Raw genomic sequence first — 16,659 nt, forward strand, 5'->3', positions numbered from 1 at the left:
GTCGAACGTCGGAGGAGGATGAGTGTCAATGGCCCCCACCAATCGAAGTCTTGATGGGCTCATAGTCACAGACCAAGGCCTCAGAGAGCAGAAAATATTTTCATCGCTTATGTCATAGGACAACCGATGGAGGAGAGTTGGTTGCTGATGGTCTTTATCTCCTGGAGGTAGACAGCCATGGTTTTGTTAACCTTCGAGACCGTCTGCATCTTATGTTGAAGCTCAAACAACCTAGAGTTTATGGGTTCATTGAAGTGCTCTTCGATAGTACTCCAGATCTCCTTAGCTGTTGAGCAGTGCATAACTATGTGCTAGATGGAGTCGGAGAGAGAACCAAGAAGCCACGCCTGAACAACTTGGTCCTTTTGAAACCAGAGTTGATGGTGGAGATGCAGGGTAACAATAGAGATTGAATGCTTCAAAAGATTATTAACATAGATAAAAATAGCTTATAAGAAAGATTTATTATGCAGAAAAGTAAAGAAATAAAAAAGCTTTAATCTTGTCTTCAAGAGTTTAAAATATGGATTGATTTCATATAAAGATATTTAATAGAGGCTGCTTCTATGAGCAGCAAGGTTACAAAACACATTCTCATTATTAGCGTGCCCCAACAAAGGACACTTGACCCACAAGATTATCAACGGAAGCCCACTATGAAGCCCAGTCAGAAACAAAACAAAACCTCAACGGTATCAAACAGAGCACCTATGAGCTGCGCAAAGAGTACAGCAAAGCAATCCTTACGTTTGCATAACAAGTATGCTGCTTTGACCGTTGCCAGCTACTGAGGTCACAGCTGGCTTACGTCCAGATCCTTCCTCCATGTCTTTATATATGATGTAAGGAAATAATGTAAAGGTTAAGAAAAGATAATAAAACTATTTTCAGAAATCGTTTACTCTGTTTCCTCTGTATTACTTTTATGGTATCAGAGCTCAGCGAGTAGATCATGTAAGCAAATCCTGATTCGTCCTCGGCGACAAATCACACAGTGTGTTACTCTCAAGCTCAAGGATGATAACTATCTCATCTGGAAGCTTCAGTTCAAACAGCCTCTCTCTTCTCAGATGCTTCTCGGTTACGTCACCGGAGCTACACGTCGTCCGCCGCAAACTCTCACAGTCCGACAAGGCGACCAAGTCACCGAAGCAGCGAACCCTGAGTTTCTCCGATGGGTTCAGAAAGATCAGCTTATAATGGCTTGGATCTATTGAACTTTGTCGGAGAATGCTCTTTGTTCTGTCTACGGTCTTCATACGCCTCAAGAAGTTTGGTCCTCTCTTGGTCAGAAGTACAACAAGGTATATGCTACTAGGAAGTTAGCGTTACAAAGGAAGATTCAGACTATGTCAAAAGGAACCAAATCGATGTATGTCTACTTATCTGAGGTCAAAACGGTGTGCGACCAGCTTGACTCCATAGGAGCTGCGATTCCAGAGAGTGAAAAGATCTATGGTCTCTTGAATGGTTTGGGAATAGACTATGAGTCTATATCTGCGGTTATTGAAAACTCCATGGATTCGCAAACACCTCCAAGTCTTGACGATATCATGCCGAAGCTGATCTCCTTTGAAGACAAGCTACAAGCCTACTCTACTACCTCTTAAGTCAGTCCTCAGCAAGCGTTCTATACAAACAGAGGGGGCTATTCTGGTAGAGGAAGAGGACAGTCTCGTGGAGGTTACATAGGCTGTGGTTACTCTACCCAAGGAAGAGGCTTTTATCAACAGTTTGGTGGCCGTGAAAATCAGCAAAACTCTTCTCGCCCTACATGTCAGATTTGTGGCAAGTTTGGTCATTCAGCATTCAAATGTTATCGATGTTTTGACCAGGAGTTTCAACCGACAGACCCTCCACAAGCAATGGCTGTCATCAGGACTACAGAGGAGGCTGACTTTGAAGGAAATGATTGTACCCTGATACAGCAACTACTCATCACATCACCAGTTCAACACAACACTTGCAATCAGCTCAGCCTTAATCTGGTCATGATGGTGTGATGGTTGGGATTGGCGACTTCCTACCAATAACACATGTTCGGCTCTATCGCTATTCCAGCATTAAATGGTACTGTCTATCTATAACAAAGACTCTACTGTCTATCTCAAAGTTAACCGGTTATTACCCTTGCGAATTCACATTTGACTCACATACTGTACTGATTAAGGACAAAAAGAGTCGGCAGCTTCTCAGTCGAGGAAGCAAACATGAAGGCTTGTATCGGTTAGAGAATCCTCAGTTTCTTGCGTTTTACTCATCAAGACAGCAGTGTGCGAGTGATGTGATATGGCACAAGAGGTTGGGGCATCCTCATCAACAAGTTCTTCAACTTTTATCTGCATCTCAAGCTATTTCAGTAAATAAAGTCTTGAAGACTATGTGTGAGTCATGTCAGTTAGGAAAGTCTTGCAAACTTCCCTTTCCTAGTTATACTTTCGAGTCTCAGAAACCACTTGAAAGGATTCATTGTGATGTATGGGGTCCTGTTCCTGTAACTTCTGTTCAAGGTTTCATATATTATGTCATTGTCATTGACAATTTCTCAAGATTCGCGTGGTTCTATCCTCTTAAGTTCAAGTCTGATGTTTTCACTGTATTCAAAGCTTTTCAAAGTTTGGTTGAGACTCAGTTTGGACAGAAAATACAAATTTTTCAGAGTGATGGTGGAGGTGAATTCGTTAACAGTCAGTTCTTGAAGCACTTCTCAGAATGTGGCATCAAACATTACATGTCTTGTCCACACACTCCTCAACAGAACGGTCTTGCGGAACGGAAGCATCGACATCTGTTAGAACTGGGAAGATCAATGCTATTTGAAGCTCGTCTTCCTCATAATCTCTGGGTGGAAGTTTTATTCACAGCCAACTTCCTGACGAATCTACTTCCTACTTCAGTGCATGACAAAACAACAACCCCTTATCAGAAACTAAATGGAGTAGAGCCGGTCTACACAGCATTAAGAGTATTTGGTTGTGGGTGCTATCCCTATCTAAGACCATATGGTCAAAACAAATTTGATCCAAAGAGTCTTCTCTGCGTGTTTGTTGGATATACAGAGAAATACAAGGGATATCGTTGTCTTCATCCTCCAACTGGCCGAGTATATATAAGCCGTGATGTTCTGTTTGATGAAAACAGATTACCATACGCTGATGTCTACAAGCATCTTCTCCCTCAAGCTAGCACACCTCTACTCTCTGCTTGGGACAAAGGTTGTAATGATTCTTCTGAGCCTATGCTTACAGAAGCAGAAATCTCAGGAGAGGAACCAGTTCTCTCTGGAAAACGTCACCAACAACTTCCAAATCATCAACCGGAAGCTAACTTGCCGGCTCCAGCGCCGTTTCTTTATGCTGAAGAAAACTTCCCTCCTCTCCCTTCCCCAGATAATCAACAAGCTCCAGTTCAGAAACCGGTTCAAGCTCAAGAACTCACATCAGATGGTCACAAGAGGAAAAGTTGGAATTCGTAAACCAAATCCTCGTTATGTACTTCACACTGTCAAAGGAGTACCTAAAGAACCAACGACAGTAGCTGAAGCTCTTCGACACCCTGGCTGGAATGCTTCGATAGGTGAGGAAATTGATACGTGTAAGGAGACATGAACATGGAGTCTGGTCCCAAGAACGAAAGATACTTAGGTCCTAGGATGCAGATGGGTACATGAGACAAAATTGAATGCAGATGGTATTGTGGGAAGGCTTCGATCAAGGCTAGTAGCGAAAGAAAATGAACAAGAAGAGGGTGTTGATTTCCTAGAGACTTATACGCCAGTTGTGCGAACAACAACAGTCAGAATGGTTCTTCACACAGCAACGGTCCACAAGTGGGACATAAAGCAACTTGACGTCAAAAATGCTTTCTTGCATGGGGATTTGACTGAAATAGTTTATATGAGACAGCCTCAAGGGTTTGTAAGTAAGGAGTATCCAGATCATGTATGTCTACTACACAAGGCGATCTATGGCTTAAAACAAGCGTCTCGTGCTTGGTTTGATAAATTCTGCTCGTTTCTGCTGGATTTTGGGTTCATCTGTAGTGTTAAAGACCCATCTTTATTCATCTATCGTCACGGTACAACTCAAATCTTCCTTCTCCTATATGTGGACGATATATGATCTTGACAGGAAATGACTCGTTGATGTTGAAGAAGTTGATTGAGTCTCTCAGTAAAGAGTTCCGCATGAAGGATATAGGTCCATTAAGCTACTTTCTCGGTGTTCAAGTGCAATATACACCAACAGGACTATTCCTCAGTCAAGAAAAGTATGCGTCTGACTTGTTAGAAACAGCTGGGATGCTTGATTGTGCTCCTATGCCTACTTCTTTACCGCTGCAACTTGATAGAGTGCCTCATCAAGATAGATGAATACTTCAGTGATCCTACATACTTTCGAAGCTTAGCGGGCAAGCTTCAATATCTCACTCTGACGCGTCCGGATCTCCAGTTTGCTGTTAACTTGGTGTGCCAACGTATGCACAAACCAACGATGGCTGATTTTCATATTCTGAAGAGAGTGCTCCGGTACATCAAAGGCACCATTAACATGGGTCTGCACTTTTATTCAAATTCGGATTCTTCTCTCAAGCATTATGTGATAATGACTGGGCAGGTTGCAGTGAAACAAGGAGGTCTACGGGAGGCTTATGCACACTTCTAGGCGAAAACCTCATATCTTGGTCAGCAAAGAGACAAGATTCAGTTTCAAGATCATCAACCGAAGCTGAATATTGCTGCCTTTCTGATACTGCTACGGAGCTTTCTTGGATTTCAGATCTCTTGAAGGAGCTTTGGTATCAACAACTGAAGCCGGCAGAAGCATATTGTGACAATCTGTCTGCTGTTCATCTAACGGCTAATCCCGTGCTTCACAAGAAATCCAAGCACTTCACAATGCATTATCATTATGCTCGGGAACAAGTTGCCAAAGGAACTCTGATCGTGAAACATGTTTCCGCATCCTCTCAACTTGCTGATATATTCACGAAGTCCTTACCACAAGCGTCCTATTATCACCTGCGATCCAAACTCGGTGTTGTGTGTTCTCCCACCACGAGTTTGCGCGGGGTATTAGCGTGGCCCAACAAAGGACACTTGACCCACAAGATTATCAACCGAAGTCCACTATGAAGCCCAGTCAGAAACAAGACAAAACCTCAACGGTATCAAACAGTGCTCTGCGCAAAGAATACAGCAAAATAGTCCTTACGTTTGCATAACAAGTATGTTGCTTTGACCGTTGCCAGCTACTGGGGTCACAGCTGGCTTAAGTCCAGATCCTTCCATGTCTTTATATATGATGTAAAGAAATAATGTTAAGGTTAAGAAAAGATAATAAAAGTATTTTCAGAAATAGTTTTCTCTGTTTCCTTGTATTAGCTTTACTCATAGCATTCATATTTATATGAAACTCTAGAACCTGAACTCTTGAACTTGTTGTCACTTCTTTGGCTTCTGAAGATTGCATTGGGCTTCTTCTTTTGGGCTCTAATAGAGTACAGGCCGGCGATTAAACGAAGAGGGCAAAGATGGCGGCGAGAAGAGGTCGTCAAGCGAGCATCTGTGTGGCAGCGATGACCGACGGTGATCAGAGAAATTCGAGAACAGGTTGGGCTGGTTCTCGGTTTCACCGTCCGATGAGAGAGAATGATTTGGAACTCTACGTATATAGTACGCAGTGATGATGATCTCTGCTGCTCCTCTGCCATATCTCCTAAAGTTGTCGGCTTTGCTTTTGCCCTTTCGACGAGCAAGTGGCTGCTTAACCGGAATTAACCGTTAGGGCGGCGAACTGTACCGTAAACCAACTACTTAAACCAGAAGAATATAGTCGCAATTTTTTAAAATAAAAAAAATACCAATTTGACCTGACTGACGTGGGGAAAAAAAAAGATACTATTCAATTTGTTTAGAGGATAAAAAAGATACTGCTCAAGATGAAGTGACGATCAAGCATATATTTTCGATGTATATAATAGTGTTTGGATCTAGCTTTGTGTATTTATTTATTTCCTTGTTGACGAAAGACATAATATATAATTATCTAAATTCCCCTAATTATATGAGTGTGTTACATGGTCCATAAATTTGATACGATGATATTATTTATTGACTAAAATTTGGTTATATTGAAATTTAAATAAATCTTAACCAACATCGAAACAGTATAAACCGGATATCCATTATATTTTTCATTGATATTGGTCTGAAATATATTCCATCGTTCTATATACTCGGATACAACCACTGCTTGAATATTATACAAAAATCACACCGTACTCCTCGGCTTTACAATGAATTTAGACTGATTTTAGACAATGTATAATGTTACTATACAAAAAAACCACATTGGACTGATAACTCGTTATGTGATTTGTAAAACACATGATATGATCAAAATTCCAAACAAACCAATATTCGTATGACATAATCATAAAATTATGTTTAAATGTGTTTCATATACATTATATATATTATTCAGAGTTTTAAGTTAATGAGATCGCCGAGTATTAAGTTTATCATATGCATTTATGTTTCGATTGATATAAGTTTTCCTATCAATTGAATTTTGGACTTACTAATTTTTCAATTGATTCTTATGATGCCACGAAAGCTTAATTGACATCCTAATTAATTGACATCTAAGCAATGCTCTTTTTAATTAATACTACAAACTTAAAGTTACAAATTTTTAAATGATTCTCTATTCATATATATAGGGGATGTCATTGCTTTTTAAACAATTTTTCACCCTTTATTGAGGAAAAAATCGTATGATGTAATTTCTTTTATTTGTATTAAATAGGCGGGACCCACATTCTTTAATCACGTTCATTTTTTGTTACCAATGCTTATGGATTTTAAGTTTAAATGAAGGTGTTAGTTTTTATAAATATTTTTTTTAACGCTGCTCTTTTTGAAAAGTTCATTCTTACAGAGAACTTTTGTAGATTTGGGATTGTGATTTAGAAATTAGGATATTTGAAAGTTTTCGTTTTTGTAGAGAAATTTTTTAAATTTGGGAATGTGATTTAGAAATAAGGATAACAATATTTTTTGTTAGTAGATGAGTATTCTTTCAATTTGTTTTTCATTAAAAGACTGTATTTTTAAATTAAATAAACTGCTAATTTTGGAATTTTTTTTGTTTTTGTAGAGAACTATTGCAAATTTGGGATTGTGATTTAGAAAATGGGTAATCTTTCATAAATTTTCATCAATAGGTTGTATTTTTTAAATACTTTTTTAACTGCTATTTTTGGAAAATTTTCATTTCTAATAGAAAACAATTCTAGATTTGGATTGTGATTGTGATTTATAAATTAAGATAACAAGAATTTTTGTTGATATAAGAGTATTCTTTTAGAATTTTTTATCAATAGGATGTATTTTATTAATAATGTTTTAAAAACTGCTATTTTTGAAAAAAAAATCATTTTATGGAGAAATATTGTATATTTTGGATTGTGATTTAGAAATTAGGATAACAAGAATTTTCGTTGATAAAAGAGTATTCTTTCAGAATTTTTCATCACTAGGTTGTATATTTTAAATAATCTTTTTAAAAACATCTATATTTAGACAGTTTTTAATATTATAGAAAGGTTAATATCGGATAATATTCTTATTGCGCAGGAAATGTTTCATGGTCTGCGAACCAACAAATCCTGTCAAAATAAGTTTATGGCAATTAAAACGGATATGAGTAAGGCATATGATCGGATAGAGTGGAATTTTATTGAGGCCCTTCTTAATAAAATGGGCTTTGATGCGCATTGGGTTAAGTTAATGTGTGAGTGTATATCTTCAGTTCAATATAGAGTTTTACTCAATGGGCAGCCGCGTGGTCTCATTATCCCTCAACGGGGTTTACGTCAAGGGGATCCATTATCCCCTTACTTATTTATTATGTGTACGGAGGCGTTAATTATGAATATAAAAAAGGCGGAGCGAGAGAAGCAATTGACTGGGATGAAGGTAGCTAGAGCGTGTCCAGCGGTGTCTCATCTGTTATTTGCAGATGATAGTTTATTCTTTTGTAAGGCAAACAAAGAGGAGTGTCAAACTATCCTCAGGATACTAAAGGATTATGAGGTGGTATCAGGACAACAAATAAATTTTCAGAAATCCTCAATCCAATTTGGACACAAGATTGAGGAATCAAGCCGTCAGGAGTTGCGGGACATATTAGGGATTCAGAACCTAGGAGGAATGGGTTCTTATTTAGGTTTACCGGAAAGTCTAGGAGGATCCAAGGTTCAAATGTTTGGTTTTGTACAAGATCGGCTCAATAATAGGGTGAACGGTTGGACTTTTAGATTTTTTACCAAAGGGGGAAAAGAGGTAATTATCAAGTCGGTGATAACTGCGCTACCAAACCATGTGATGTCGGTGTACAGATTACCGAAAGCTACAGTGAAGAAACTAACGAGTGCAGTAGCTCAGTTTTGGTGGAGCCCAGGAGGAAGCACAAGAGGAATGCACTGGAAATCATGGGATAAATTGTGTGAGCATAAGGATAATGGTGGACTAGGTTTTAAAGATTTAAATGATTTTAACACGGCAATGCTTGGAAAGCAATTGTGGAGACTGATAGAGAAACCAAATTCTTTGTTCTCCCGAGTTTTTAAAGGACGGTATTACAGGAATGCTTCACCCCTGGAACCGATTCGCTCATATTCCCCGTCATATGGATGGAGGAGTATCATCTCTGCTAGATCTCTGGTTTGTAAAGGACTAATTAAAAGGGTGGGCACATGGTCATCTATCTCAGTATGGAATGATCCTTGGCTCCCATCCACTCGCCCGAGACCAGCTACCAAAAACCTTCATAATAGTTACCCGGACCTTACAGTGGATTCCCTTATTCATCAGGAATCCCGCACTTGGAATTTACAGGCGCTTAGGACTTTGGTGGAATCCAACGATGCGAAATTAATTGAAAGTATTCCTCTGAGTAGAAATCAGATGGAAGACATGAATGGTTGGCATTTCACTAATAATGGGAGATATACGGTACAATCAGGGTATCAAGTCGAAAGGATATATCCTGATAAGGAAAAACCACCGGAATTTTATGGTCCCAGTGTGGATATTCTCAAGGCATTCTGCTGGAAGGTAAAATGTCCCCCAAAGCTACGGCATTTTCTTTGGCAGCTGCTGACAGGTTGTATCGCAGTGACAAAAAATTTAAAATAGAGGGGAATAAAAGGAGATACAGTTTGTGCACGATGTGGAGACTCAGAGGAATCAATCAACCATGTTTTCTTCGAGTGCCCTCCGGCACGGCAAGTGTGGGCACTATCTAAGATTCCATCGAACCCGACTTTATTCCCTACTGGGTCTCTATTCACTAATATGGATCACTTATTTTGGCGAGTTAATCCGAAGGAGGAGGATCATCAGTTCGCATGGATATTATGGTACATCTGGAAGGGTAGGAATAATAAAGTTTTTAGTAATATAGATATGGACCCGAGGGAGACACTTAAATTAGCAGAATTGGAATCAACACTTTGGGCTGAGGCACAGATGATTAATCACTCAAGTGTAGTATCTGATGTACAGATCAGATCACATTTACAGACCACAGGAAGATGGTGTTTTACGGACGGTTCTTGGAAAGATAAAGATTCTTTCTCAGGACAAGGATGGCTCAGTACCATTCCGGGGTTTGAGGGTTTACTAGGGGCAAGGAATGTAAGGGCAAGTCTCTCACCTCTTCATGCGGAGATAGAGGCCTTAATCTGGGCAATGGAATGTATGAAAAACTTGCGACAGTACTGGGTCACGTTTGCAACGGATTGTTCTCAACTGGTAAAGATGGTTTCAGAACCAGCGGAATGGCCAGCATTTGAAAGTTACCTAGAGGATATTGAGCTTTTGCGAAGAAGCTTCACCAACTCGGATATTGTTCATGTTCCTCGAACGAATAACACAATGGCGGATCGCTTGGCACGCAGTGCTCGGATACAACCGTCATTCGTCGTACACATGGATGCATAGTTACCACCTTGGTTTACAGAGTCCACATGAGTCTGTAGATGCTTTTGCTGTCAAAAAAAAAAAAAAATTTAATATTATAGAAAACCATTGTAGATTTGGGATTGTGATTTAGAAATTAGAATAACAATAATTTTTGTTGATAAATGAGTATTCGTTCAGAATTGTTCATCAACAGGTTGTATTTTTGATTTTTTTTTTTAACTTTTATTTTTGAAAGTTATCATTTTTATAGAGAAAAATTGTAGAATTGAGATTGTGATTTAAAAATTACGAAGACATGAGTTTTTTCTTTTGTTAGATAAGAAGTCTTTCATAATTTTTCATAATTAGGTTTCATTTTTTAATTTTTTTTAAAAAAAACTGCTATTTTTGGAAATTTATTATTTTATAGAGAAATATTGTAGATTTAAGATTTTTGATTTAGAAATTAGGATAACAATATTTTCATCAATATGTTATATTTTTAATAAATGTTTTAAAACTGCTAATTTTGGAAGTTTTTTATTGTTATATTGTAGATTTGGATTGTGATTTAAAATTATGATAACAAGAATTTTTGTTGATAGCTGAGTATTCTTTCTGAAATTTTCATTAATAGGCTGTATTTTTAAAAACTTATATTTTTGGAAAGTTATAATATTTATATAGAAATAAGATAGATTTGCAATTATGATTTAAAAATTAAGATAAAAAGAAATTTTGTTGATATTTGAGTATTCTTTTATAAAATTTCATCGATATATTAAATTTTTTTAATTTTTTTAACTTCTATTATTTAAAAGTTTTCATTTTTGTAGAAAATAATTCTAGATTTTGATTTTGATTTATAAATTAGGATAACAAGAATCTTTGTTGGTAGAAGAGTATTCTTTCACATTTTTTTCATCAATATGTGATATTTTTAAATAATTTTTTTTGAAACTGTTATTTTTGTAAATCTTTCATTAGAGAACTATTATAGATTTGAGATTTTGATTTAGAAATTAGATAACAAGAATATTTGTTGATAGAAAAGTATTCTTTCAAAATTATTCATCAATAGGTGGTATTTTTAAATATTTTAAAATAATTTTCATTTTTATAGATAACTATTATAGATTTGAGATTTTTATTTAGAAATTAGGATAACAAGAATTTTTTTTATAGATGATTATTTTTTCAGTTTTTTTTATCAATAGATTGTATTTTTTAAATAAATATTTAAAACTGCTAACTTTTGAAAGTTTTCATTTTTGTAGATTTCTGAATTGTGAATTCGAAATTAGAATAACAAGATTTTTTTTTGATAGATGAGTATTCTTTCAGAATTTTTCAACAATAGGTTGTATTTTTTAAGTAATCTTTTTAAAAACTGCTACTTTGGAAAGTTTTTCAATTTTATAGAGAACTATTATAGATTTGAGATTGTGATTTAGAAATTAGGATAACAAGAATTTGTGTTGATAGATGAATATTCTTTCATAATTGTTCACAAGTATAAATGGTAATTTGTGTTGATAGATGAATATTCTGCTAATTTTTGAAAGTTTTCATTTTTGTAGAGAACAATTGTAGATTTCGGATTGTGAATTAGAAATTATGAGAACAAGAATTTTTGTTGATAATGAGTATTCTTTGAGATCTTTTCATTAATAGATTGTATTTTTTAATTAATATTTTTTAAACTGATATTTTTGGAAAGTTTTAATTTTTATAGAGAACTATTTCAGATTTGGGATTGTTATTTAGAAATTATGATAATAAGAATTTTTTTTGATGGATGAATATTCTTTCGTAACTTTTCATCAACATGTTGTATTTTTAAAATATTTTTTTAAAAAGTGCTATTTATGATAAGTTAATGCTTTAAATGGTCTACGGTAAAGTCCATGCTTTTTTCCAACCAAATTAGAAAGTACATGATTTAAATGATCATTTTCCCATATATATATATATATATTTTGTTTATACAACAAGAGTATGGAAAGCCAACATTTGCTCAAAATAATTTATATGTATAATGTTCATCCCGCGCAAGGCGCGGATCTTAACCTAGTTAAATATTAGTATTCATACATGTCAACGGAACTGTAAGTGGTCTAGTGGTTTAGGTTTGTAACAAGGGAAGCTTTGGTCTCATGTTCGATTTCCTTGAGCACCAATTTTTTTAAAATTCCAAAACGACGTCGTATGAATTTAAACGGAGATTAACCCCGTTAACTCAATATGTTAACCATTTTAACGACGTATTAAAATTGGTTTCGTCAAACTTAGTTGAGACTTTAAATTGTTAGTCACGATAAGTTAATGCTTTAAATGGTCTACGGTAAAGTCCATGTTTTTTTTCAACCAAATTAGAAAGTACATGATTTAAATGATCATTTTCCCATATATATATATATATTGTTTATACAAAAAGAGTATGGAAAGCCAACATTTGCTCAAAAGAGAAGCATAAGAGTTCAAATTAACCTGATGTCCAATAAAAGGTAACAACACCTAATAACGAAACAAAGAAAAGGAAAAGGAGTCCAAGACTTAACAAACACCCACACGATAACCACAGTGCCAACTGCAAATGCCTTGGAGTTATCCTGTTCACTTTCGGAACTTTGCTTGTGTTTCAAGCTAACTCAAAAACTTCTGCAGTCAGGGACTCAAGAATCGAAGCCGTGTAAACAGCAGCAGTGGGACCAACTCTTCCATGTGCTGAAACCCTGGTCTTGAGTTGCCTATGAATACGATCCACTGGAAACTGAAATAAGAAAAGAAGCAGCATCCAAGAGAGACATTATACAATAAAATAAAGAGAGCGTCGTCCAAGATTATAAGACCCAGCATACAATTTGTAAGGCTGAGCACGACATTAAATATCATAACAGAGCAGAAGTCAAGTCGGTACACTGATTTATATACGTTTCACTGATATTTTCAGTGAGGCAATCAAAGTAAACAAGCTCTATCTGCTAAATAGCTTCATTCATCTAGTTGTCCTAGACTTATCACAACCTTATACGTCATTATCAAGATATCATCACAAGGGCACTTCCATAAATTCAACAATATCAAGCACATCCGCTAACAGGAAGAGAAAGTCAAATGAAAATCATTAGAATTTAGAAATAAATGTCCTTTGACAACACACAACAAACAGTTTCATTACAATTGTATAACCTTCAGATATAATCACAAACGAATTTTACAAGACCACACGAGTACAGAAAATAAACCTCAGGGTAATAGAGTGTCTGTGGCCTTTTAAAGATTACTAGCTAGAAAATTTGGTGGCTCCAAACATATGACAAAACAGGAGCAATGCATACTGAAAAACATCTTCACCAGACTTGTCTTTTTACATCCAAACCAGTGAGATAACCTTAGCACAGTTATATAGAATACATCATCTGAAGTTAAAAGGATGAAACCAAACCTGCTTCTTGCTCCAATCGTATTGCCTCACACCAGCTGCAGGAGCAAACTGAAGCAGTAAAGAACCGTCTTTCGACAACTTGAAAGCTCCAGACTGCAAAATAAGTAAACAGAGACAAATCATAATCTGCACAAATAAGAGAAGGGCTTTTTGATCTTTGGGGATAGAGAGAGACTAACGTCTAAAGACACAAACTCTGGTGCTCTTGGCTCCACCGTGACCGCAGCTTTCCCTTTGTATATCGAATGACCCACGTAAAACCTAGCAGGCCCTCCTTCACCTATATCAAATCCAAACCAAGAAAACAAGTATACATCACACACCAAGCTCCATTTCTCAAGACTAAGAGTACCCTTTTGATATCAAGAAGCTTCGAAATTTCCAGATTTAAGCAAAGCTAATACCCTAAAGTAGTACACTTTGAGAGTACCCTTTTGGAATCAAGCTTCGAAATTTCGAAACTTTAAGTAAGCTAAAACCCTAAAGTTGTAAACTTTGAGACGAACTCACCGTTCTGACGAGTCACCGAACCTCTGCTTCTCGAAGTAATCCGTCTGTCGGGACTTAACAGTGAGCTTCACCGTCTTCGTCGGCTTCGAGGCTAGTACATGTCGTTTCACGGCGAGACCGCCGGTGGCGACGAGTACTGAAGAAGACGAAGAGAGAAAGCGAGGGCTAGCAAAGGGGTTGTAACTTAACGCCACCAAAGGGGAAGATAAGAGCTGCGACATCGCTTTTGTCTCCTCTGCGAATTAAGACAAGAGGCAAAAAAAAGGCGCTCGAGGAGACGAAGACGAAAGATAAGTTATACGTTTTTAGTTTTCGACACCTTCAATTCTTAAAATTATAAACTGGTCCTCAAATATAATATATATTGCAAAACGTACCTTTAGTTCTTTCAATTACAAACTGGTCCCCAAATATAAAATACTTAGGGATTTTCTGTTCTTTTAAAATCAATTTACTATTTAATTATATTAGCTAGGCTAAACATGTAGTATTAAATTGAAAATAAAATGGTACTATTAATTAGGACAAGAGTTGGAAATAAAATATTACTAGATTTTGACCCGCCTTTTTCAAGGGCGGAATTATTTTAATAAAAATATATATTTTTTTTTAGGTTTTTATTTTATTTGTAGTTCAATTTGCTTACCTTCTTTATGATAAACATGTTATATGTTAATTTTTTTTTCAAAATATAACATTTTTAGTTTTTTTTTTGGAATCATACAAATATGAAAATATATTTATACTATTTTATTTTATACTATATCATTTTCTTTTGTTTTTTAATTTATAGTAAATATATATTATATCTAATACATCACTTTCAAATTTCCAATCCGTTTTACAAATTTTACTCTTTTTAATGTAATTTATTTTTATAAAATTAAATACATATTTAGGCACATATATTTGATAGGAGAGTCCCCTTTTTTCTTTTTCTTTGACCCAGTTTGGCAAATTTTTCTTTAATTAGTTAATCAGTTAGGTAACAACTATTAGATACTTTGAATTGCATTATGCACAATTTATGTGAGGATATTCTGGCGTTGTGTTAAACACTTAGCATTGCATGCTGCGCCATACAACCAAGTCAACATGTTACATTTTACAAACAAAAATACATAACAATAGGTCTCGTAAATGGGTCTTTTGTAATACGGACAAAGTTTCATTAGAACAGCCTAACTGAAAATGTTTAATCCGTAAGTAAGAAGTCTCTTTCGGCCATCAATATCTTCGATGATTGTCTCCTGTGTTTTTTGTTTCTTTCTGTTTTAAGTTCTTTTAATTAATTACTTGTCCACCAATAGATAAAAATAGTTTATAGATCGATTCATATTTACAACGGAAATCAAGGAGTGGCTGCCACATGAATCGACAGCCAAGATCTTCACCCCATTACACATTATTTATATCATATATAGGTAGGTAATGGGCTTTGATCTCATCTCGAATCGGTGTTTTGTTTACTTGGTGAGAATAATAACTCTCACCCTTCCAGTCACAACGCGGTTCTCGACCAGGACTTCAACCACCGTTTCTTCCGATTTACCCGATATGGTCACCTCACCTACGCCAACCACCTGCTCCGACGGCTCGAATTCCGTCGGCATTCACATTGACTCCTACGAGCTGTGGAACCCTCGCCTTGACAAGCTGAAGCTTCAAACTCGTGACGGTGAAGACGTCCGTCTGGTTGTCATTGAAAGTCAAGGTCTCTCCGAAAAGAGGATGATGATCACCACCGTTAACCCACTTTGTCTCTCTTCGCTCGTAATTACTCCACACTCGGACTTGGTACATTTTCGTGTTGCCAGTACCTATAGAGATAAGGAGGGTATACATTAGAGATCATGATAGATATTATATATGCTGTACGTAGTCATAAACCCTGACACAGCTATGTACATGAATACAATCACTATTTTACCATTATCGCCATCTGATGTCGCTTGGATGATCTTTACCATTATCTTCCTCCCTTTTCTAATGTTTATCGCTTCGATCTTGGGTTTTTTGTCATCAACTTTCAAATTTAGGGTTTGCGTCTTCGAAGGAAGTCGGCTCATTCTTAGGTTCGACGGTTTCATTTTCTTTTAATTGTTTGGATACTTGTGAGAGATGAAGGTTGAAACTAGCTGCTTGTTGGTTTATATAGATAGATAACTGATGAACATTCCATGTGCATCTAATTTTATCTAACCTCGTAAAATGCACCAACTTAACTATATGACTTGTAGGTACTGCAGTACCTACCATGCAATTGCCATGCATATAAAACGCGTCAACTATTCCGTATGAGAAAATGGAAAGAGTATCAGAATTGTTAAAGTAAAAAACTCTTGGAACAATTAAACCAAATGGGTTTTAATTAAAGTGTGAAAAGAAATGGGCCAATGAGCCAGTGTAATTAAAGCCTAACGGCATAAGTTAATGAAGGAATGGGAAACATCCCACATCGCTTACAAGAGCTGAGTTTGAGTTGTATATATAAGTTATTACACTTACCTTGGTTCAAACGGGATGCCTTGCCATGCGAGTGCTGCTGTCGCCCTCCGGCTCGGCTTGGGAATGGTCTTTTGTTTTGGATCTTGGTTAACCTCAACATTTAGCCATTCATTTCGGAAAAAAACAGCATGCAGCATGCAATTTTGTTTAAAACAACAAGTAGTTTGTGTAGAAAATAAAAACCCCATGCATTTATCCTCTCGAAAGTTTTAAACGAGATAAA

At 36.3% G+C, this 16,659-nt stretch overlaps 1 long non-coding RNA gene across 1 annotated transcript; it reads right to left on the minus strand.

Annotated features, from left to right (window-relative positions):
• Positions 1 to 12,354: 12,354 nt before the first annotated feature.
• LOC125593394 lies at positions 12,355 to 14,192 on the minus strand. The gene is made up of 4 exons (XR_007329308.1): positions 13,929 to 14,192; positions 13,598 to 13,698; positions 13,419 to 13,511; positions 12,355 to 12,743 (listed from the first exon to the last, which is right to left on the minus strand). It is a non-coding gene; the product is annotated as an uncharacterized LOC125593394 (long non-coding RNA).
• Positions 14,193 to 16,659: the final 2,467 nt, after the last annotated feature.

Source organism: Brassica napus, chromosome C9 (assembly GCF_020379485.1).
Source record: "Brassica napus cultivar Da-Ae chromosome C9, Da-Ae, whole genome shotgun sequence".
NCBI classification, from domain to species: domain Eukaryota; kingdom Viridiplantae; phylum Streptophyta; class Magnoliopsida; order Brassicales; family Brassicaceae; genus Brassica; species Brassica napus.